The 24,587-nt window shown below is 41.7% G+C and overlaps 1 long non-coding RNA gene across 1 annotated transcript in view; it reads right to left on the minus strand.

Annotated features, from left to right (window-relative positions):
- LOC149750747 (uncharacterized) overlaps nucleotides 1–24,587 on the minus strand; it is a 40,272-nt gene that overhangs the window by 9,894 nt on the left and 5,791 nt on the right. Inside the window, exon 1 of the long non-coding RNA XR_016395205.1 lies at nucleotides 1–24,587. This exon is cut by the window's right edge and continues 5,791 nt beyond it. This is a non-coding gene — a long non-coding RNA (uncharacterized LOC149750747).

Consider the following 24,587-nt stretch of genomic DNA (forward strand, 5'->3'; position numbering starts at 1 on the left):
CTTTTGAGGTGCATCCATTTGCTGCATGTATCAGTAATTCGTTTCCTTTTTTGCTGACAAGTATTTCATTGCATGGATATACAATTTGCTTATCCATTCACCTGTTGATGAACATTTGCGTTGTTTCTGGTTCGGAACTGTTGTGAATAAAAATGTTGTGAACGTTGGTTCATGTGTACGTTTTCATTCCTCTCAGATAAATGCCTAAGAGAAGAATAGCTGGGTTGTATGGTTAGAGTATGATTAACTTAATAAGAAATTGCTGAGCCGTCTATACCACTATACCATTTATATGCCCACCAGCAATCTATGAGACTTCTGGTAGCTCCACACCTCCCCAACTCTAAGTATGATCAGTCTTTTTAATTTTAACCATTCTGATGGGTATATAATGGAACTGCATTGTAATTTAAATTTTTCTAATTTCCTACTGATGATATCAAACATATTTTCATGTGATTATTGTTTGTTCACTTATCTTTGCTCATACAGTGTCTGTTCAAATCTTTTGCCTGATTTTTGCTGCATTGTTTGTCTTCTTATTATTGACTGTAGAAGTTCTCTAGGTATTCTTGGGAATTCCCTGGTAGTCCAGTGGTTAGGACTCCTCAGTTTCACTGCTGACGGCCTGGGTTGAACCCCTGGTCTGGGAACAAGATCCTGCAAGCTGCTCAGCATGGTCCCCCCAAAAAAAGAATTTCTCTATATATTCTTGATACTAATTTTTATGATATATCTCCCAGCCTGTGGCTTAAGTTTTCATTTTAATATTTTACCTTGAAGAGCAGAATTTTTACTTTTGATGAAGAAAAATATATCAATTATTTTCTTTTATGATTTGTAATCTTATGTCCTAAGAAATTTTGTTCTGTTCCCAAGATCACCATTTTTTCTATAGTTTTAGTTTTCACATTTAGATCTATGATCAGTTTCTAGTTAATTTTTGTACATGGTGTGGGAGGTAAGAATCAGAGTTCATATTTTTCAAACGGATATCCAGTTTTAGCACCATTTGTTGTGAACACTATCTTTTCCCAGATTGTCTTGGCACCTTGGTCAAAAAGCAATTGCCCCTCTATTTGTGTTTCTCGTTCTGGACTCTACTGTGTTTCATTAACCTACATATCTATCTTTGCACCAATACCACCCTGTCGTGATTACTGTAGTTATATAGTAAATCGCAGTATCAAGTTATGGCAACTCCACCAACTTTGTTCTTTTCAAGTGTTTTGGCTATTTTAGGTCCTTTGCATTTCCATGTAAGTTTTAGAATAATCTTGTCAATCTCTACAAAAAGCCTTCTGGAATTTTTTTTGGGGGGAGGGGGTGTTTCATTACATCTATAGATTAATTTGGGAGAGAACTGGCATCTTGAAAATAATGTTTCTGATTCTTGAGTATAGTATATCACACTACTGATTTAGGTCTTAATTTCTCTCACCAGTGTTTTGCAGTTTTCACATATCTAAATAAACTTACCCTACTTCATAGTTTTTGATGCTACTTTAAATTACATTGTTTTTTAATTTCATTTTCAATTGTTTCTTGCTCTGTACAGAAGTACAATTGATTTTTGGTATATTGAACTTGTATCCAATGACCTTGCTAAATTCACTTAGTTCTAGTATCTTTTTTGTAGTTTTCATGGGATTTTCTACGTGTATGATTATGTCATCCAGAAATGAAATCAGTTTTACTTCTTCCTTTCCAATCTAAGGGCCTTTTTTCCCCTTATTTTATGCACTTTCCAGGATCTCTAGTACAATACTGAATACAACTGGTGAAAATGGACATCCTTGACAGTAAGGGGAAAGTATTCATTCTCAGCCTCAAGTATGAGGGGTCAGCTGGAGGTTTTATTGTTAATGACCTTTATCAGGTTAGGAAAGTTTCCTTCTGTTCCTAGTTTGCTGAGAAGTTTTATCATGAATAGATGTTGAATGTTGTCAAATGCTTTTTCCGTGTCTATTGAAATGATCATATTCTTTTCTCCTTTATTTTATTAATATCGTGTATTACATTAACTAAATTCAGATGTTAAACCAAATTTGTATTCCTGGGATAAACACAGGATATATGCTGGACGTGATTCGCTAATTTTTCACTAGTATTTTGCATCTATATTCATAAGGGAAGTTAGTACTGGATTTTCCTTTCTTGTAATATCTATGGCTGGTTTTACTGTCAGGGTAACGTTAGGCTCATAAAGTGGGTTGGAGAGTATTCCCTTTTCCTCTAAAAAGACTTTGTGTAAGACTGATATTATTTCTTTCTTAAATGTTTGGTAGAATTTACCAGTGAAGCCATCTGGGCATTAAGATGTTTTTGCTGTTATTTTTGTTCTGTGGGGAAATTTATTTTTAACTTTTTATTTTGAGATAATTTTAGATTTACAGAATAATTGCAAAAAATACTACAGAGAGTTCCCGTATATTCTTTATCCAGCATCTCCTAAGGTTAATACCTCATGGGTCACAGAGGCTCTGTCTTTTCCTTTTAAGTATTTTCTTCTCTCTGTGCTTCAGTTTGGATACTGTTGTAGACTGAATTGTGTCCCCTTAAAATGTATATGAAGAAGGCCTAACACCTAATATGACTTATTTGGAGACAAGGCTTTTAGTGAGGTAATTAAGTTAAATCAGGTCGTAAGGAGTGGTACGAATCCAACAGTACTGGTATTCTTACAAGAAGAGGAAGAGACACCAAAGATCTCTCTCTCTCTCCCCCCACCCCCTGTATGTACACACGGAGAAGAGGACATGCAAGGATACAGTAAGAAAGCAGCTATCTACAAACCAGGAAGAGCAGTCTTAGCCAAAACCAACCCTGAAGTCACCTTGATCTTGGACTTCTAGCCTCCAGAACCATGAGAAAATAAATTTCTGTTGTTTAAGCCACTCAGTCTGTGGTATTTTGTTATGGCAGCCCAAGTAGACGAATGCAGATAATTTATTGCTTTAGTGATGTTATTGTCTATAACGTCCAACCTGTGTTATCCCACTAGATATGAATTTTTTTGTTTAAAATCATATTTTTCATCTATAAGAGTTCTATTTCACTGTTTTTTAAATATCTTCCATTTCAATATTTATCATGTCCATGTTTTTCCTTTAAATACTTGAACATAATTATAGCTATTATAAAGTTCTTATCTGCTAATTCCATTATCTGTCATTTCTGGGTCTGTCTGTATTGGCTGAGTTTTCTTTTTTTATTACTATCTCATTTTCCTACTTCTTAACCTGTCTAATAATCTCTAATTGTATCCTGGACATTGTTGTGTGCCGGGCTTTGTTGTCTTCCTATTAGGAGTTTCAGACTTTGTTCTGGTAGGCAGCTAAATGACTTAGGGATCAGCCTGATCCTTTCAAGAATGTACTTAAGCTTTATAGAGAAGCCTTTAATTGAGGGCTCATGTAGGACTTCTCACAAGGGATGATCCTTCTGTCATTTACTGAATGCCTTAGGTATTCAATGAGGTCTCTCTACTCTGGCTGCAAATCTCTCTCAACACTAGGAGAGATTTAGGAATCGTCCTGCCTACAGCTCCTCAGTCCTTCTTATCTTGGCTGCAGTTTCTCCCTATGCATGTGCAGCTTCATATTCAAAGTAGACTCAAGAGAAGCCTATGCAGATACCTGGAGCTTTCTCTCTGTGTACTTCCTTCCTCTCTGGTACCCTGCTCTGCAAATTCCAGCAAAGCCCACCTCCCCGAACTCTGATCTCTGACTCCTGAATTCGGGGAGAACTGTTATGATCTGACTAAAATTCTCATCCCTATATCGTAGTCTGAAAAGTACCTCCAGGCAGAAAGCAAAATGATCATTGGCCTCATTTCATTTGTTTTCCTTCTCTAACTTTTTTTTACATATTTTGTGCATTTTTAAATCATGCCATCAAAAGAAAGCAAGAATAGCTATATTAATTTCACACAGAGCAGACTTCCAAGCAAGGAATGTTAACAGAGATAAAGAAGGGCATTACATAATCAAGATAAAAAAGCATAATTGCTAATTTTGCAGAAATGGAGGCAAGAAAATTATTTATGGAATAATGACATCAAACTTCATGAATTATGTATGTCTCAGTTTTGTCACTCATCCAAACATTTTTGGCTCATCAACAGAACACTCAGATATATTCAATAATAATTAAATTCAGTCGTATTTTATACTTTGCCAAACTTTCACTCACTTAAAGACTACATTTTAAATGTAGCTTTAAGACAGCATTCAAAAACTATCATTTAGCATGTTGTTTTAATTTCAAAATATATTTTCAAAATATACTGCTTAATAGCTTATTGAGTTGATTTATAACTTTTAAATATTTAGACATATGGTATACACGTTCCACATGAACTCCTGCTCCAGGGCCTGCAGGTGTGCAGCACGGGCCTGCCCTTGCCATTAGACATTCTTCTACCTCCAAGCTGAAGCAGCCCCGCAGTCCCTGCTCTCCACCTGTGGTGAACACTGATGCCGCCACCCGCCTTTGCAAAGGCCTGGCTCTCCTCACAGTCCAAGAGGAGTCCTAGTTCCTTTCATCCCTTGCTAATGGCCCTGGGATTCACATACTCCCACTTGAGGCTGCAGTGGATACTGGCTGCTCCAAGATCAGCTCACCTCTGTGGACCACTTGCACCAATGCTGCAACTGCCATTATTGCCAGCAGTGAAGTTGGAGGTTTGGGATGCTGCAGATGTGCGTCCTCCACATGGCCAAGGGCAGCTGACTACCCTCTAAGCCCCGTATTAGTTTCGTGGGGCTGCTGTAAACTTTGTGGCTTTGGAACCGCAGTAATGTATTCTCTCACAGTTCTGGATGCCAAAAGTCCAAAGTCAGTGTCACTGGACCAATATCGAGGTGTAGGCAGGGCCATGTTCACTCTAGAGGCTCTAGGGAAGAACGTGTTCCTGGTCTCTTTCAGCTTCTCATGGCTGTTGGCACTCCTTGATGTGTGGCTGCATCACTCCAATCTCTGTCTCCCAAATCACACTGCCTCCTTCTTTCTGTCTGTCCTCAAATCTCCCTCTGCCTCTCTTAAAAGAATACATGTTATTGAATTTAGGACTACCCTGATAATCCCGGATAATCTCCCCATCGCAAGGGTCTTAATTCAATCCCGGCTGCAAAGACTCTTTTTCCAAATAAGATAACATCTACAGGTTGGAGGGATTTGGAGCTGACATCTTGGGGGGTCCATTATTCATCTTAATATACTCCCCCATTCTTGTTCACACCACCATCACAATTGTCTCAATCCTCCGTTCCCAGCTCAATTCTGGAGCCAAAATCTTCTTGACCCAGTACAAAATTTCACTCAGGTTCTGCCCTAGAATTAACAATTCCCGGAATGACTGACAATGGAATCAATTATACTCTTCAAAAGAAAACCCTACCCTGGCCACCAGAATATGGCCTCGCCTCTTTAGTCTCCAAAACCAAATAACAAAATAACTTAATTTTGTATAAGCAGATCTTGGGAAATAGATGAGTCTTATCCCTGTTTACTTTGTTATAATCCTACATTATAAAAGCCATTTGAATTTTTTTAAAATTTTCTTTTAATGTCCTCATGTACCACTAGATCTGGGTGCTTTGTACCCTCTTCCACACGCATCACCCCACCTCCTCATGGGCCCTGATGTATTAGGCACCGAATAGGCACTTGTTAACTCAAATGCATCAAACAAATTGAAGAGTCTTGGGAAATGGAGGCTGGAAATACCCTTGCTAAAGCCATATTCTACTGTATTTGATGATGATAATAACTACACTTAAGAGCAACAGAGTAGGTGGAAGGAAGGAGAGCTGGGCTCTAGTCCCAGCCGTGCTGTTAACTAGTGGTGTAGCCAGAGAGGCATCACTCACTCCCAGGTCTGCTTTTGCTCACTGGTCAAGAGGAAATACAAACCCTGACTGCTCAGGGCTCTTAGGGGATTTACAGTAACCAGGTAGATGAAGGCCACATGCAATACAAAGAGCTGGGCAAACACTAGCTATTCTCCTTATTAGTAAGTCTACGGAATGGATCTCATCATCACCATAAAATTGGTGATATTATTTTTTTATATCATTATCTTATTTTATTTTTTGAAATAAAAGAGATTAGTGACATACAGCCCCAAATCACACTTTGCCAGTAAGAGGCGGGCCCAAGAGTCAAACTCAGAACCCAGTTCCGATTCTACCCTCAGTAGCAAGAGAACACTGATAACCCTTCAGTATCTGGCAGATAGAAATAGGCACACTTTTTTCTTTCCTTACAGAAAGATTCCATTACTTCTAATCTGCTATGTATAACCTAAATGTTAAGCATGTTAGAACTCTGTGTAACAAAGGAAAAACAGGCTGGGATGAGGGTCTAAAAAGACACACAATTTTTAAATTTGTTTTCTACTCACAAGGTTTTTTTTGGCCTGCTTCCAATTTCCACATATTCATTACAAAAATATGTATGCAAAGATATAATAACAGTAGTAATAATAGCAATAGTAATTATTATTATTATTTTAAAAGTAGCTATCACTTATTGAACTCTGTGCCAGGCATTATGATCTGTAGAACCCAGGGCAACAGGGAAAACAAGTCATGCTTTAGCTGAAATTTTTGAAGGTAGAGACTACATTGTAAGCTGTCAGATAATGACCCCAAACAAGTCAGGAAATAAATTAAAAGAGCAACCCCCCTAGAAAATAAAGGCCTGGCTATGTCCTAGGTATTTATACTTGTCATGCAGTGCACAGCATAGATTCTTCAGGATGGAGCTGTTGTCGAGGGAGCAAAGTTTATAAGCAACGACTCTCTCATCTAAAAGAAAAGGAGAGAGAAGTTTGGTTTGGCTAATTTAAAATGCAGAGCTCCCTGTTTTCAGTCTAGTGGACGAGATACCTAATGCTTGCTTTTTTTCCCTCTACTTGGTTAAGTAAAGTGTTTTTGTAATGAACACGTTGTAAGGAAATGCTCACTATAACTAAAAGAGGTTTGAAAGACTTGAAAACTAGCTTAAATTTTATACAGACTGTAAATCCTTATATTTATTTTTTCCAATCTTATTTGGCTATTAATTTGCTTAAAGTATTTGCTGAATATATTATGCAAAGAGAAACCTCACCCTGGCTACCACCCTCAAACTATTTTGAATAATGCCCAGCTATTTGCTGAGAAGGTTTAGACAGGTGTTTGTTTGTTTGTTTGTTTGTTCTTAATAATCTCCAGGCTTTGGAGAGCTTCTTAATGTTTACAAAGCCCTTTCCCATTCATGCTCTCAGCTGAGCCTCGCATCAACTTCATATTACAGTTGAGGAAAATGAAACTTAGGGGGTTCATGGGACTTGTCCAAGGTCACACAGTTTGTATGAAGTGGAGCTAGGACCTTAACCCTTCACTCTCCAAAAACCCCCTATGACTGAAAAGAAGCAAATCAGTTTATTAAGATCTGCTGGATTGAACAGAAATTTTTTAGTGACAGTAGCCTAAGAAGGCACCAGAATAAGGAGCACTGTAAAACAAGGACATTACCAAAGCAAGAAAAGAGAAACAAGACAAGTCTGCGATTTGAAGGTTTTCATACTCAGGTTCGAATCCCAGCTCTGCCATTAGCCACACAGAGTCACACTGCTTGGATGTGTTACTTTCATCTGTTTCATCCCTTTCTGCCTCAGTAGGCTGTTAATTTCAGAAGGACCAAGGTCTATCATTCTTATCCACCACTGAATTCTCAGCACTCAGCCCAGTGCCTGACACATAGTAAGTGCTCACAAATATCTCTTGAATATGTTTCAGGAACATAGCAAGCTACTGCTCCGCTCTGAGCCCCAACTTCACCATTTGCAAAAAGAAAAAAGAACAAGTTTAAAGGGTAGTAAGACTTAAGGTAAAATAGAAATGTTAACTTCTCAATAAAGGGTAGTTCCCTAGGCTGCCTTTCTCATTGCCTTGGCCTCATACAGGTCCACTCCTGGAATGCACGTTCCCTGGAAGGAAGGCTTCCATACAGACAGGAATGGATATTTGGGTGCTGCCATCATTTCCAAGCTGCGTAGACACAATATGACACAGAGATGAAAAATGGCATCGTTGTTGAGAGCTAAAACCAACATCTCTCATTTTTAATGTTCTGCCAATGAACATCTCAGCCACTTTAAAGGACTGGGTTCCCATTTATATTGCCTCACTTAGCAGTTGTGTTTTTTAAAGGAATAAACATTTCTGCTTGCTGAGCAAAAGCAAAATGAGATTTAGTAAACACACGACTCATTTGATCAACATACTCCATGCAAGGCCCCAAGCTGATTGCTCAAGATAGATTTGTTAGGGACAACAATACAGTATTCAGATCATCCCTCATCAGGACCCCCTCTAAATGTCCAGTGTAAAGAGGCAGCAGATTGGAATGGAAGAGCCTAGGCTGCAGTGTCAGACCTAATTTCAATCCCAGTTCAACTACATGTACGCACATAAGCTCAGAAAATATCCTCTCTCTATTAGTCAGGGTTCTCCAGAGAAACAGAGCCAATAGGATACATGTGGAAAAAGAGAGAGATCTAGTCTAAAGAAGTGGTCCACATGACAGTGGAGGCTGGCAAGCATACAATCTGTAGGGCAGGTTGGCAGGCTGGAAAGTCAGTTAAAAGTTGATGCTGCATTTGAGTCCAAAAACAGTCTGGAGGCAGAATTCCTCCTTCCTCAGGGGACCTCAGTCTTTTCTTTTGAGGCCTTCAACTAATTGGATGAGGCCCATCCACATTATGGAGGGTAATCTGCTTTACTCAAAGTCAACTGATTCAAATGTTAATCACATCTTTAAAAAAAAACACCTTTATTACATCTAGACTGATTTTTGACCAAGCAAACAGGCACATAGCCTAGCCAAATGGACACATAAAATTAACCGTCACACTCTCCAACACTCAATTTCTTTATCCACTTCTCTTTATCCAATGAAAAGAACACAAAATACCTAGAAAAGTACCTGTCTTATAGCAAGTACCAGAACAATGTCATGTTAAGGAACTGTACAGTTCTAGAGACACTGATAGGGCATCTACTATGTACCAGGCACTGTTCTAGACCCTGGAGATGCAGAGGTAAACAGAACCTTGCCCTTAAGGAGGTTATCATCTAGAGAGGGCAACAAATGCCAAATCATCTGTTACAATGATGTGGGAGCCCAAAGGAGGTGGGCCCAACACAGCTGGGAGACACAGGGGAGGTCACCTGGAGAAAGTAATGCCTGAGGTAAATGTCTCAGAGTGAAAAAAATTTAGCCAAGTCCAGTAAAGTAGAAAAGGCATTCCAGGCAGCAATAAGAATATAGCCAAAGGCTTGGAAATATGAAAGGCTATGCATATATGAGAACCAGAGCTAAACAGTAAGCTGGTGAGTGGTGGCAGATGAATCTAGAAAGGTAGGTGAGGCCAGACCACGAACAGCCTTGGTACCAGATCAAAACATATGAGTTTTCTTAGGCCTACCATCATGAATGAACCACAAACATGGTGGCTGAAAACAGCAGCTTATTCTCTCATAGTTTAGAAGCTAGAAATCTGAAATCAAGGTGTCAACCCTGTCAACAGGGTTGTTCCTTCTGGAGCCTCTGAGGGAGAATCTGTCCCAGTTCCCCATCCTAGTTTCTGGTGGTCGTACATCACCCCCACCTCTCCCTCCATCTTCACATGATGTCGCACTGTGTGTGTCTCTGTGTCCAAAGTTCCCTCTTCCTATATGGACACCAGTCATGGGATTAGGGTGAGCCCTCCTTTTAATGTGATTACATCTACAAAGACCCTCTTCCAAGTAAGGTCCCATTCACAGGCACAAGGGCTTAGGACTTGAACCTACCTTTTGGGGGAACAAAACTCAATCCACAACACAAGGTAATGGGAGTGACGGTGAGAGTTGTATCTAGGAAGAGCCTTCAGGCTCTGGCAGGCGGAAGAGATAAGACTTGAGGTCTCCTCCTATGGTTCTGTTGTTTTGGTCACTGGGAAGGTCAGAGTCAAATATGCCACACATGCACAGATGTACCTTTGGAGGGGAGCACATGTACAGGGCACTATGATTTGTATTTAATTTATGAGCATTATTTCTGACTGCCTCTCACTTTCTTCCTACCCTTATGTATCAGTCAGAGTCCTAACAGGAAACAGATGGTGCACTGAAATGAGTGTAATTCAAGCAGGCTTTATTTACAGTGGGACTACTTACAGAGGTGTGAGCTGGAGGTAGGGGAAGTACACAGTGACCAGGGGCCAGTAACAGGGGGGTTTCTCACCCCTCCTCCCAAGGGACAGAGCAGTTACCTGTCTAGAGGCAGAGAGTTTTGTTGGGAAGGTCACCTTGAGAGGATTCGTGTTCCCCATGGAAGGATGCAACCTGCCTGAAGGGACCCCTCTCACTTTCTGATCTCCTGCTGGCTGTCTCCATGACCAAACCCAAAGAGGATCTAGATGTAGGTCAAACCCCAGAGCAGAGAGCAGGTTGGAGAAGGATGGAGAGTGGATCTGGAGGGGCAGACAGAGGACCTCCCCAGAAAACCTTATTTTTCCTTCATCCTAATTTCCTCATTAATTTTTCACTCTTTTATTTCTCATACTTTTTATGTTTGGGTCAGCTACCTCAAGCCCTTCCTTTTTAGAGTAAAAAGGGGAATAACCATCAAAAAATACATATATAAAGTAGAGGCAGAATTTCCTGCCCCTGTCCCCAAGGTGCTCTCTCCTCTGGAGTTTGCACACTATGTACAGCTTGTAGCTGAGTCACCCTGAAGGGTCACAGAGCCCTTTGCGCATGCTCTCCTGGCCACTCGTCCAGTTACATAAACTCCCAGCAGGCTCCGTATCGTGAGGGCTTTCCAAGGACATACTTGAGGCAAGAGTCATCCTGGCACAAGTGTTTCTGACAGATGTTGCAGACTGCCATGCAAGAGAGGCCCAGATCGGGTACAAAGCGGGTGGAATGAACCCTGGGAGGGTCCACAGGCTCCTATTCTCACATGGAGAACACATCAAATAATTCTGGGCACATGCTGGGAAGATCGTCTTTCCACCCCAAGTCCCAGCTCACTGCAGGAGTATATAGACACAGGCAAAGATGTCAGATCTGGAAGGCACCCTTGGGACCAACTACGCAAATCCTTTGTCATACAGATGTGCAGACTAAGGGTCAGAGAGGGGCAGGCCAACAATGTATCGTGGCTAGGGGTTGGTGAGTGCCCGGGCTCTTCCACGCGGTGTGCTCTGTTCATTCATTCATACCGTTACTCATCAAAGATCTGCTATACGTGCTATGTGCAGGGTGCCAGGCCAAAAAATGGAGATCCCTATGGGGACAAGGCAAGCATTACCCTGTCTTCATGGAGGCTACAGAATAATGGGCTTTCTACCACTATCACTAATCCTCACCACAACCCTGCAAGGTCTAGGCAGGTCTTGGAAACCAAAGGGACCCAGCCAAACACTGCTCCCTTTGAAGACCTGGAAAATGAAAGACAACAGGTCACCGTGTGCGAGTTAAATATTAACCCTTCACAGAGCATCACAGAGACGTGGACTGCCATGGAAGGAGGCAGAGAAGGCTTACAGAACTGGAGGCCTTGGCTGTAACCTAATTGAAGATACCAGTGTTTCTAAAGGAAAAGACTGTCCATCTGCAGGGTTTGGGTCAGACATGGAGGCCAAGAAAATGGATAACAGAGGCTGCTGTTTAGGAAAAGATCAGCAGGTACTGCTTCAGCTCTCTTGTGGGTTTTCTCCATTTTCATTGAATAAAATAGAAAGGAAAGCCTGTTTTCCTCAACCTCAAGGAAAATTGGATTTTCTCTTCAAATCAGTCCTCTGACTGCCAGCTGACTCTAACAATCAAAGGAGGTTGGACTCAGTGTTGAGCCAACCCAAGGCTGTGACCCATGCGGCCTTATGATGCAGGCTCACCTTGGAAGAGCTGTCCTGTGAGATATCTCATGCTGTCCAGGAGGGAAGTGGCTCCACCAGTGAACTTCTAGTGGAGAAGCACAGGGGTCCTGGTGTCAAACAAACCTAGCTCAAGCCCTGGCTCCACCACTGAAAGCTCTGTGACTCTGAGCAAGTTGCTTATCCATTAGGAGTCTCAGTTTTCTCATCTATATAATGGGAAGGATTATAATCCTTAGTATAAGTCTGTTTTACAGGTAGCAATTGATATCATAAATAAAAGTGTTTAAGTGCCTTTCACATAGTGAGGACTGAACAATTGCTATTATCAGTATTATTGCATAAAGTAAGCACTCCATAATTATTAGTAGTATTAAAAATAAACAACAGGGCTTCCCTGGTGGCGCAGTGGTTGAGAGTCCACCTGCCGATGCAGGGGACACGGGTTCGTGCCCCAGTCCAGGAAGAACCCACATGCCGTGGAGCGGCTAGGCCCGTGAGCCATGGCCGCTGAGCCTGCGCGTCAGGAGCCTGTGCTCCGCAATGGGAGAGGCCACAACAGTAAGAGGCCCACGTATCGCAAAAATAATAATAATAATAAAAATAAACAACAATTTACACAGCTCACAAGGTTCACAGTGGTAAAGTTATAAAGATTTTTGCTGGATAACGTTCTTTTAAGTCAACTTTTTATTAAGTTTCTTTTCTAATTCTAAAGGGGAATACACATTCCTCATGAAAAAAGTAGAAAACACAGAAAGCACAAAAAGAACTTTTTTTCTTTAATCCACAACCCCACAATCTAGTGATAACCACTGTTAACATGCTGGTATATTTTTATCCAATTATTTTTTTTCTGCGTGTGTGTGTGTATGTGTGTGTGTGTGTAAGAAAAAGATAAAATTTACATAAATAAAACCATACTTTACATATATGACCATTTTCCACAGGAAATGGTTCTGTAATATTTCTTCTATGTTTACACCATAATTTACACAACAATTCTCTTACTGTTAGGCTTTTGAGGGTTTTCCCCCAATATTTTTGCTCTTATAGTTCATGCTGCAATGAAATTCTTTGCATAAAAATCTTTTTATACCTCTCATAATTCCTTAGAAGATTCTCAAGGTGGAATTTTTGGATCAAAGGATATAAATTTCTGGAGAGCACCAGAATCACAGCTAACTGCTGAACAATCATCGACAGGAGGAGAGTGGAACGCACCAAACAGATGGCCCACATCCAAGGACAGGGGAGAAGCTGCAGTGAGATGGTAGGAGGGGCGCAATCACAATAAAATCAAATCCCAAGGCCACTGGGTGGGTGACTCACAAACTGGAGGACACTTATACCACAGAAGTCCACCCACTGGAGTGAAGGTTCTGAGCCCCATGTCAGGCTTCCCAGCCTGGGGGTCCGGCAATGGGAGGAAGAATTCCTAGAGAATCAGACTTTGAAGGCTGGCGGGATTTGATTGCGGGACTTCAACATGACCAGGGTAAGTGGAGACTCCACTCTTGGAGGGCACGCACAAAGTAGTGTGTGCATCAGGACTCAGGAGAGGGAGCAATGACCCCATGGGAGACTGAACTGGACCTACCTGCTAGTGTTCGAGGGTCTCCTGCAGAGGCAGGGGGTGGCTGTGGATCATGGTGGGGACAGGGACACTGGCAGCAGAAGTTCTGGGAAGTACTCCTTGGCGTGAGCCCTCCCACAGTCTGCCATTAGCCCCACTAAAGAGCCAGGTAGGCTCCAGTGCTGGGTCACCTCAAGCCAAACAACCAACAAGGAGGGAACCCAGACCCACCCATCAGCAGTCAAGTGGATTAAAGTTTTACTGAGCTCTGCCCACCAGAGTAACACCCAGCTCTACCCACCACCAGTCCCCCCCCATCAGGAAGCTTGCACAACCTCTTAGATAGCCTCATCCACCACAGGGCAAACAGCAGAAGCAAGAGGAACTACAATACTGCAGCCTGTGGAACAAAAACCACATTCATAGAAAGATAGACAAAATGAAAAGCACAAGACTATGTATCAGATGAAAGAACAAGATAAAACCCCAGAAAAACAACTAAATGAAGTGGAGATAGGCAACCTTCCAGAAAAAGAACTCAGAAGAGTGATAGTGAAGATGATCCAGGACTTCAGAAAAAGAATGGAGGCAAATTTCGAGAAGGTGCAAGAAATGTTTAACAAAGACCTAGAAGAATTAAAGAACAAACAAACAGAGATGAACAATACAATAACAGCAATGAAAAATACACTAGAAGGAATCAATGGCAGAATAACTGAGGCAGAAGAATGGAAAAGTGACCTGGAAGACAGAATGGTGAAATCCACTGCCATGGAACAGAATAAAGAAAAAAGAACGTAAAGAAATGAAGATAGCCTAAGAGACCTCTGGGGCAACATTAAATGCACCAATATTCACATTATAGGGGTCCCAGAAGGAGAAGAGAGAGAGAAAGGACCAGAGAAAATATTTGAAGAGATATAGTTGAAAACTTCCCTAACATGGGAAAGGAAATAGCCACCCAAGTCCAGGAAGCACAGAGAGTCCAGGCAGGATAAACCCAAGGACAAACCCGCCGAGACACATAGTAATCAAATTGGCAAAAATTAAAGACAAAGAAAAATTATTGAAAGCAGCAAGGGAAAAACGACAAATACCATACAAGGGAACTCCCATAAGGTTAACAGCTGATTTCTCAGCAGAAACTCTACAAGGCAGAAGGGAGTGGCATGATATACTTAAAGTGATGAAAGGGAAGAATCTACAACCAAGATTACTCTACCCGGCAAGGATCTCATTCAGATTCGATGGAGAAATCAAAAGCTTTACAGACAAGCAAAAGCTAAGAGAATTCAGCACCACCAAACCAGCTGTACAACAAATGCTAAAGGAACGTCACTAAGTGGGAAACAAAAGAGAAGAAAAGGACCTACAAAAACAAACACAAAACAATTAAGAAAATGGTAATAGGAACATATATATTGATAATTACCCTAAATGTGAATGGATTAAAGGCCCCAACCAAAAGACACAGGCTAACTGAATGGATACAAAAACAAGACCCATATGTATGCTGTCTACAAGAGACCCACTTCAGACCCAGGGACACATACAGACTGAAAGTGAGGGGATGGAAAACGATATTCCATGCAAATGGAAATCAAAAGAAAGCTGGAGTAGCAATACTCATATCAGATAAAATAGACTTTAAAATAAAGAATGTTACAAGAGACAAGGAAGGACACTATGTAATGATCAAGGGATCAATCCAAGAAGAAGGTACAACAATTATAAATATATATGCACCCAACATAGGAGCACCTCAATACATAAGGCAAATGCTAATAGCCATGAAAGAGGAAATTGACAGTAACACAGTAATACTGAGGGACTTTAACACCTCACTTATACCAATATACAGATCATCCAGACAGTAAATTAATAAGGAAGTACAAGCTTTAAATGACACAATAGAACAGATTGATTTAATGGATATTTATAGGACATTCCATCTGAAAACAGCAGATTACACTTTCATTTTAGGTGCACATGGAACATTCTTCAGGATAGATCACATCCTGGATCACAAATCAAGCCTTGGTAAATTTAAGAAAACTGAAATCATATCAAGCATCTTTTCAACAACAATGCTATGAGATTAGAAATCAATTACAGGCAAAAAAAACCCCATAAAAAACACAAAAACATGGAGGCTAAACAATATGTTACTAAATAACCAAGAGATCACTGAAGAATTCAAAGAGTAGGTCAAAAAATACCTAGAGACAAATGACAACAAAAACACAATGATCCAAATCCTACAGGATGCAGCAAAAGCAGTTCTAAGAGGAAAGTTTATAGCAGTACAATCCTACCTCAAGAAACAAGAAAAATCTCAAATAAACAATCTAATATTACACCTAAGGGAATGAGAGAAAGAAGAACAAACAAAACCCAAAGTTAGTAGAAGGAAAGAAATCATAAAGATCAGAGCAGAAATAAATGAAATAGAAACAAAGAAAACAATAACAAAGATCAATAAAACTAAAAGCTGGTTCTTTGAGAAGATAAACAAAATTGATAAACCATTAGCCAGACTCATCAAGAAAAAGAGGGAGAGGACTCAAATCAATCCAATTAGAAATGAAAAAGGAGAAGTTACAACAGACACCGCAGAAATACAAAGCATCCTAAGAAACTACTACAAGCAACTCTATGCTAATAAGATGGACAACCTGGAAGAAATGGACAAATTCTTAGAAAGGTATAACCTTCCAAGACTGAACCAGGAAGAAACAGAAAATACGAACGGACCAATCACAAGTAATGAAATTGAAACTGTAATTAAAAATCTTCCAACAAACGAAAGTCCAGGATCAGATGGCTTCACAGGGGAATTCTATCAAACATTTCAGAAGAGCTAACACCCATCCTTCTCAAACTCTTCCAAAAAATTGCAGAGGAAGGAACACTCCCAAACTCATTTTATGAGGCCACCATCACCCTGATACCAAAACCAGACAGAGATACTACAAAAATGAAAATTACAGACCAATATCACTTATGAATATAGATGCAAAAATCCTCAGCAAAATACTAGCAAACAGAATCCAACAAAATATTAAAAGGATCATACACCATGATCAAGTGGGATTTATCCCAGGGATGCAAGGATTCTTCAATATACACAAATCAATCAATGTGATATACCATATTAACAAATAAGGAATAAAAACCATATGGTCATCTCAATAGATGCAGAAAAAGCTTTTGACAAAATTCAACACCGATTTATGATAAAAACTCTCCAGAAAGTGGGTATAGAGGGAACCTACCTCAACATCATAAAGGCCATATATGACAAACCCACAGCAAACATTATTCTCGGAACCTACCTCAACATCATAAAGGCCATATACGACAAACCCACAGCAAACATCATTCTCAATGGTGAAACACTGAAAGCATTTCCACTAAGATCAGGAACAAGACAAGGATGTCCACTCTCACCACTCTTACTCAACATAGTTTTGGAAGACCTAGCCACAGCAATCAGAGAAGAAAAAGAAACAAAAGGAATACAAATTGAAAAGAAGTAAAACAGTCACTGTTTGCAGATGACATGATACTATACATAGAGAATCCTAAAGATACTACCAGAAAGCTACTAGAGCTAATCAGTGAATTTGGTAAAGTTGCAGGATACAAAATTAATGCACAGAAATCTCTTGCATTCCTATGCACTAACAGATCAGAAAGAGAAATTAAGGAAACAATCCCATTCACCATTGCAACAATAAGAATAAAATACCTAGGAATAAACCTACCTAAGGAGGTAAAAGACTTGTACTCAGAAAACTATAAGACACTGATGAAAGAGATCAGATGACACAAATGGATGGAGAGATATACCATGTTCTTGGATTGGAAGAACTGGTACTGTGAAAATGACTATACTGCCCAAAGCAATCTACAGATTCAATGCAATCCCAATCAAATTACCAATAGCATTTTTTACAAAACAGAACAAACTATTTTAAAATTTGTATGGAGACACAAAAGACCCCAAATAGCCAAAGCAATCTAGAGGGAAAAAAAAAAGGAGCTGGAGGAATCAGACTCCCTGACTTCAGACTATACTGCAAAGCTACAGTAATCAAGACAATATGGTACTGACACAAAGACAGAAATATAGATCATTGCAACAGCATAGAAACCCCAGAGACAAACCCACACACCTATGGTCAACTAATCTATGACAAAGGAGGCAACGATACACAATGGAGAAAAGATAGCCACTTCAATAAGTGGTGCTGGGAAGACTGGACAGCTACATGTAAAAGAATGAAATTAGAACACTCCCTAACACCATACACAAAAATAAACTCAAAATGGATTAAAGACCTAAATATAAGGCCAGACACCATAAAACTCTTTGAGGAAAACATAGGCAGAACACTCCATGACATAAATCACAGCAAGATCTTCTTTGACCCACCTCCTAGAGTAATGGAAATAAAAACAAAAATAAACAAGTGGGACCTAATGAAACTTAAAAGCTTTTGCACAGCAAAGGAAACTACAAACAAGACGCAAAGACAATGCTCTGAATGGGAGAAAATGTTTGCAAATGAGTCAGTGGACAAAGGATTAATCTCCAAAGTATATAAACAGCTCACACAGCTCAATATTAAAAAAACAAACAACCCAATCAAAAAATGAGCAGAAGGCCTAATAGACATCTCTGCAAGGAAGACATACAGATGGCCAAGAGGCACATGAAAAGCTGCTCAACATCACTAATTATTAGAGAAATGCAAATCACAACTACAATGAGGTATCACCTCATATTGGTTAGAATGGGCATCATCAGAAAAGCTACAAACAACAAATGCTGGAGAGGGTGTGGAGAAAAGGGAACCCTCTTGCACTGCTGGTGGGAATGTAAATTGATACAGCCACTATGGAGGACAGTATGGAGCTTCCTTAAAAAACTGAAAATAGAATTACCATATGACACAGCAATCCCATTACTGGGCATATACCCAGAGAAATACATAATTCAAAACCATGCACCCCACCCAATGTTCATTGTAGCACTATTTACAATAGGCAGGTCATGGAAGCAACCTAAATGCCCATCGACAGACAAATGGATAAAGAAGATGTGGTACATATGTACAATGGAGTATTACTCAGCCATAAAAAGGAATGAACTTGGGTCATTTGTAGAGACGTGGATGGACCTAGAGACTGTCATACAGAGTGAAGTAAGTCAGAAAGAGAAAAACAAATATCGTATATTAACGCATGTATGTAGAATCTAGAAAAATGGTACAGATGAACCAGTTTGCAAGGCAGAAATAGAGACACAGATGTAGAGAACAAATGTATGGACACTGAGGGGGGAAAGCGGGGGTCGGGGGGGATCGGGTGTGATGAATAGAGAGATTGGGATTGACATGTATACACTAATATGTATATAATAGATAACTAATAAGAATCTGCTGTGTAAAAAATAAATTAAATTTAAAAAAAGGATATAAATTTCTTTAAGCTCATAATACATTTTGTCAAATAATTTCCAATAGGATTATACTAAATCACCATCCTTTCAGCAGAATGTGAATATCCATTTTTAAAATTTTTCATTTTATGAAAAAAAGGTGAAAACACCTTTTCTTTATTTTCATTGCTTTGATTACTAGTAATCTTGATAGCTGTCATTGGTTCTTTTTCTAGGAAATGTGTTTACACCTTTGACCCACTTTCTGCTATATTTCATAATTTTTGTATCACTATGCATGATCTCTTTATATAATAAAGATGTTTTTTTAAGTATCACATCTGTGGCAAATAAATTTCACAGTCTATTGTTTGCCTTTTAATTTTTAATGATATTTTGACATATATTTTAAATTTTATATAGTTAGAAAACTTACTATAAATTTTAATTAATGTTGTTCCTATATATAGTCAACTCAAACTCCAAACTCTTAAACCTCATGACATTCAAGAAAACTCAATATAGTTAGCTCATTTATACTGAAACTAATAGTATAAAGCATATTATATTCTTGTATATATTGATGATTTGCTGAAACTGGGGTGATGGGTGCACAGAGGTTTGTTACACTATTCTCTCTTTTTGTGCATGTTTTAAATTTTCCCATAACAAAGCCTAAAACATTCTTTTGTAGTCTTGGCTTATTTCCTACTGTCTTTCAAGCTTCGTGGACATAAATTCCTCATCTGTGACTTTGGACAAATTTTGAAATCTCTCTAAGCTTTGGTTACCTCTGCTACTAAAAACAAAACCAAACAAAGAAGTAAAAATATACCAAACATGTAGGATTGTTGAAAGGAGGAGGTGGAATAATGCATTCCTAGCATATAGTATGGTGCCTAGCATACAGCAGGTGCTCGATAAAGGTTTTCTTTTTATTATTGTTATTATATTACTACTACTACTATCATTTCAATTTCTGTATCTCAGACTTTCTCGCTGCAAGAATCAGAAGCTGATCCTGGCTGATTAAATAGAAGAGAAGTTTATTTCAAAGATGTTGGGACAGCAGAGGACAAGTTCAAGGACAGTTTAAGAATGATGCCCAGGGCTTCCCTGGTGGCGCAGTGGTTGAGAGTCCGCCTGCCGATGCAGGGGACACGGGTTCGGTACACGGGTTCGTGCCCCGGTCTGGGAGGATCCCACATGTCGCGGAGCGGCTGGGCCCATGAGCCATGGCTGCTAAGCCTGCGCGTCCGGAGCCTGTGCTCCACAACGGGAGAGGCCACAACAGTTAGAGGCCCGCGTACCGCAAAAAAAAAAAAAAAAATCTTACAGATATCTTCAGTAACTCGTCATGAAACCCTAGTTAGAAAGAGTGAAGGAGAAAGAGAGAGTTAAATATTGCGTTTTTTCTGCTCTCAGGCAGCATCTCCACTGGTCAGAAATCTTGACTTTGTGGAGTGATCCAAATCGAATGCTCATTCCTGAACGATCTGAGCCACTGGTGGTCTTACCGTATAGAGACTTAGTGGCCTTCTTTTTTTTTTTTTTTTAACACCTCAGAATTTTAAAAAAAAAAAAAAATGTAGAAGGCCCCACAGAGGAACTTCTTAATTCCAGATAAACTCCTCCCTACTCAATTTCGTTAGCAGCAACCCTATTTCCCCTTGGTCATCAGGATTAACCCCCTAAAAGTACCGTAACTTCCTTTTTTGCCTGTTCATCAAGGGCATGAAGGAGACTGAAAATATCTGGGTGGTGGTTCAGCTTCCAGCCTCAGCGACCCATTGTTGAGCACCGTGATAAAAGAACATCTCCCTTGGACACGGAGACCTCCACACACGCAGAACTCAGAGTCTCAGGGGTGGAAAGGAAAATTCCACAAGTGGGGACACTAGGCATGGCTGACTGGGAGGTCCTGTCTGAAGAGACCATTGCCCTAACAACTCAGGCATCGGGGAGCCCAATTCCAGGCTGCTGTGCTGTGTTCTGGGGTGGCTGGAGCCTTTCCCTTAAAATCCCAAAGGTACACATTGCTCCAGAAAATGCTCTGGGCAGTCTTGTTTGATTTGGGGGAAACTGGGATTAAACAAATGTGTGACCAGCGAATCCTCATCTAGTAACCTCAGGTGCAAAGATATTCCAGGTGGAAAAGAATGTTCCAACACAGAGTGGGGGCATGCTGCTGCTGTAAAGAAATCCAGAGCTGATTTCTCAACGGCATGGAATTCTTCTGAGGATTCAATTAAATAACAGATGTAGAGTGCGTGTCGCATAGTAGGTATTCCATGAAAATGAAAATGTGTCCCCTCCACACTTCTAAACCATGCTGGGGTGAGGAGGCTGGGTGTTAAGGTAGCCACTTTACAGATTAAAAGCTGGGGCTCAGAAAGGAGAGGGATTCCATGTTAATGAGGACAAAGTTAGGAAGTGGGAGCGGCAGTGACAGGAACTGACCTTGGCCTTCTGACTCCAATTCCAATTAACTAGACTCGCCACTTCCCAAGACACACAGCCGCAGTCTGGTCTTACTCACCCCACGAGTTAACATTTCACAAGTACTGAGTCACAGCTTCCCCTCCTCTTGGCTGCATGAGAATCCCAGCGCACTCCATCCCAGGCCTGGCAGCTCCAACCCTCTTCTGGGGCCGCTGATGGGAATGCTCGAGGCCAAGACTGCCAGGAACTGAGGGAGTAGGTAAGGTGCCTGTGCACATGGAGGGACCTGACCCACGTGAGCTGGAGGAATCTATGACGCTGCCAAGAACCACATCAGAAAGATAATATTTGAAGAGTGAAAGCTCCTCCAAAGAATGTAAAATCCTTCGAGTGAGCGAGTGCCTGAAGTTCTCCGGGCATAACTCACTCAGGATGGACCAGAACGTGAGCTGCAGACAGCAGGTGAAATAGGGCACAAGAGAGCAGGGTGTCCAAGCGAGCTGAAAGGGATTTGGGAGATGACCGATCCCTTCAGCAAAGAAGAAATGGTGGTTCAAAGCATTTTCCAAGGTCACACCGCTGAGGGGCAGCCCTGGGACCTAAACCCAGACTTTCTCATTCGCTTGTCCGATATTCACTCCGTGTGCTTCCGGTGAGCCTGGAGGGCCATTGGATAGCACTAAGAATATAGCAGTAAACCAGACAAGCAGGTTTTCTGTCTGCCCAGGACTGACTTCCCAGCGGGGAGGAGAGAGAATTTAACAGACCATTGTGGAGCATGGTGAGAAGTGCTATGACGGCGGGGGAGGGGTACAGTGCTGAGGGGGGCACAGGGGAGGGTGGTCTCATCTAATCTATGGGGTCAAGAAAGGCTTCCTGGATTAAGTGATGGTACAGCTGAGACCTGAAGACTGAGGAGGCATGAATCCAGTGAATAGGGGTGGGGTGGAGGGACGGAGAGCACTCCAGGCAAGGGGGGAATGCTACAAACCAGGCATAGTATTAGACCCTTGTTTTAAAGAACTTCATAAATATGGACGCTCCCACACTGAACAAGCACCCAGGGTGCTAAGAGAGCAAGAGAAGAGACCACCCGTCTACCAAGAAGAGGTGACATCTGGATCTTAAAGGATGGGTAGTACTTCTACAGAAACCGAGAAAGCAGATGGCTAGTCCAAGGCCGTGGGGATTTTGTGGGAAAAGGCATTGAAGGGGAACTTATGAGAGGCAGTTCCTGGAACAGAAATTGACCTTTTTGCGGGGAGGTCAGTACATGTTTGTCAAATACTAAACCTCGCGGCTAACAGTCATTGGTGGGGCTCAGAGAAGCACAGAGAGGTTTTCCTGGGTTCCAGTGGCTGTTAGTACAACCCTCCCAGATGCAGATTTTGAACAGCTTCCGCTTCAGCACAACACAGACAAGGGGGTGACCCAGAATCACTGCCCACACCCACTGCCCCATGCTGCTCCATGGCCTACACAGCCACAGCAGCCCAGCGAGCGGCTGGTGTCCACGGCTCCCAGCGTCCCCCAACCCCGAGGACCCCAGGTGGGTGAGGAACAGTCACAAGGAACACAGTCTTTCAACTAATCAATTTTACTCTGATTATGGGATAAACACAGCAGACAAACTGATGTCTAAAAGAATTCCTAATGTCCCATCCAGGCGCACAGATAACCACATTGAAGAAAACAGTGCTGAAAATAATAGCGTCCACAGTGAAAATCCGGGTGGCACGTGGCCCCAACGGAACAAAGATGGTGTTGCTTCCAGTTCATCACGTCACCATTCGCTTCCACAGGGGCTGAGGTGAGGCAGCTGAGACGAGTCACACCTTCATCTTTGGGGCCTGGAGACTAGGAGCCTGGGACAGCCCTGCAGCCCCTGCACAACAGCCAAGGCCTTTAAAAGGGACTCGGAAAGAGGACAAACTGCAGTGTCGGTATTCTGTGGCACGTCCCCGTGTGTCTGCTCCGGTGACAGAGCCTTTAGGGGCTGTGCTCGGCACCAGATACTGTGCCCAAACGCTCTACCTGTGGGATGCTGAACATTTCAGGCTTTTACAAAACCTTTTCTAGATTGCTTTGCATGTCGTGATTGCCATGTGTTTTTTGAACTTGAATGTCACGCTTAATATACTGAAGGATTTACTTTAGTTTTAAATAAAAATTGATATTTTACTTAAAGCAATAATAATTACTAAGACGTAGTGAAGACTAAGTTCAGCTGATCTAGATACAGCATGATTACTGTCTACAGCAACCCTGCAAGAGCGCCTCCCCGTTTTACAGGTGAGGCCTCGACAGGCATGGGAACGGGTCTCTCCGGCTCCAAAGCTCACACTCTTTCCACGAGGCTACACCAGACAAGGAAACGCCCGGATGGACTGCTGCCTGGGACTCAACGGTGGTCTGGTTAGTTGACATTTGAGGCACAGGATGCGGAGCAGTGAGGGATGCACTTAAAAAGGGAGAGGGAGGCCTATCCCGGGCCTGCACGACCCCATGGAAGTTGTCGCAGGGACCACAGAGAGAAAACACAGGGCCTCTCCCCAAAGAGCTCACAAACTCAAAGCAGACAGACAAGAAGCCCAGCCTCAGGGTTGAGGCTGAAGGCGCCCTTCAGGAAGGACAAGCAGCCCCCCTGCCTGAGCCACATGGAGCCGAGCGTAGTGCCAATGACTAGGACTGGCAGGGACACGGTCCCTACTCCACGCCACCCATGTCATCTGGAGCCCTGATCAAACCGTACCGTAATCCTCTGTTTTCCTGTCCCTCAGGTCATTGCTCTTTCCCCCTGCGCCCCTCCCAGTTTTCAGGCAATACCCGGGAAGCATGTGTGTGGTCCCAGCAGCCTCAAGGTCACGTGTCAGCCGAGGGTTGGCACATGCTCCCACCCCCCGCCCCCGTTCCCGGCTCCGCCGTCACCACTTCAGTGCACTAAGCCTCTTAGTTTACATTTCTGCATCTGGTTCTCAGCGGACAGAACCTCTCTGTCTGGGAAGCAGGGGACAAGGCAGAGCAGCTAGTCCCAGGGCCTAGTCAGTGGTCACTAAGCTGTGGAAAGTGACGATTCAAATATATATATATATATATTTTTTTTTTTTTTTGGCCGCCCCGCACGGCATGTGGGATCTTATTTCCCTGACCAGGGATCGAACCTGCGCCCCCGGCAGTGGAAGTGCGGAGTCTTAACCGCTGGACCGCCA

The sequence above is a fragment of the Delphinapterus leucas genome, chromosome 1 (genome assembly GCF_059928025.1).
Source record: "Delphinapterus leucas isolate spDelLeu-1000000601 "Yukka" chromosome 1, BTC_Dleu_Yukka2, whole genome shotgun sequence".
In the NCBI taxonomy this organism is placed as follows: domain Eukaryota; kingdom Metazoa; phylum Chordata; class Mammalia; order Artiodactyla; family Monodontidae; genus Delphinapterus; species Delphinapterus leucas.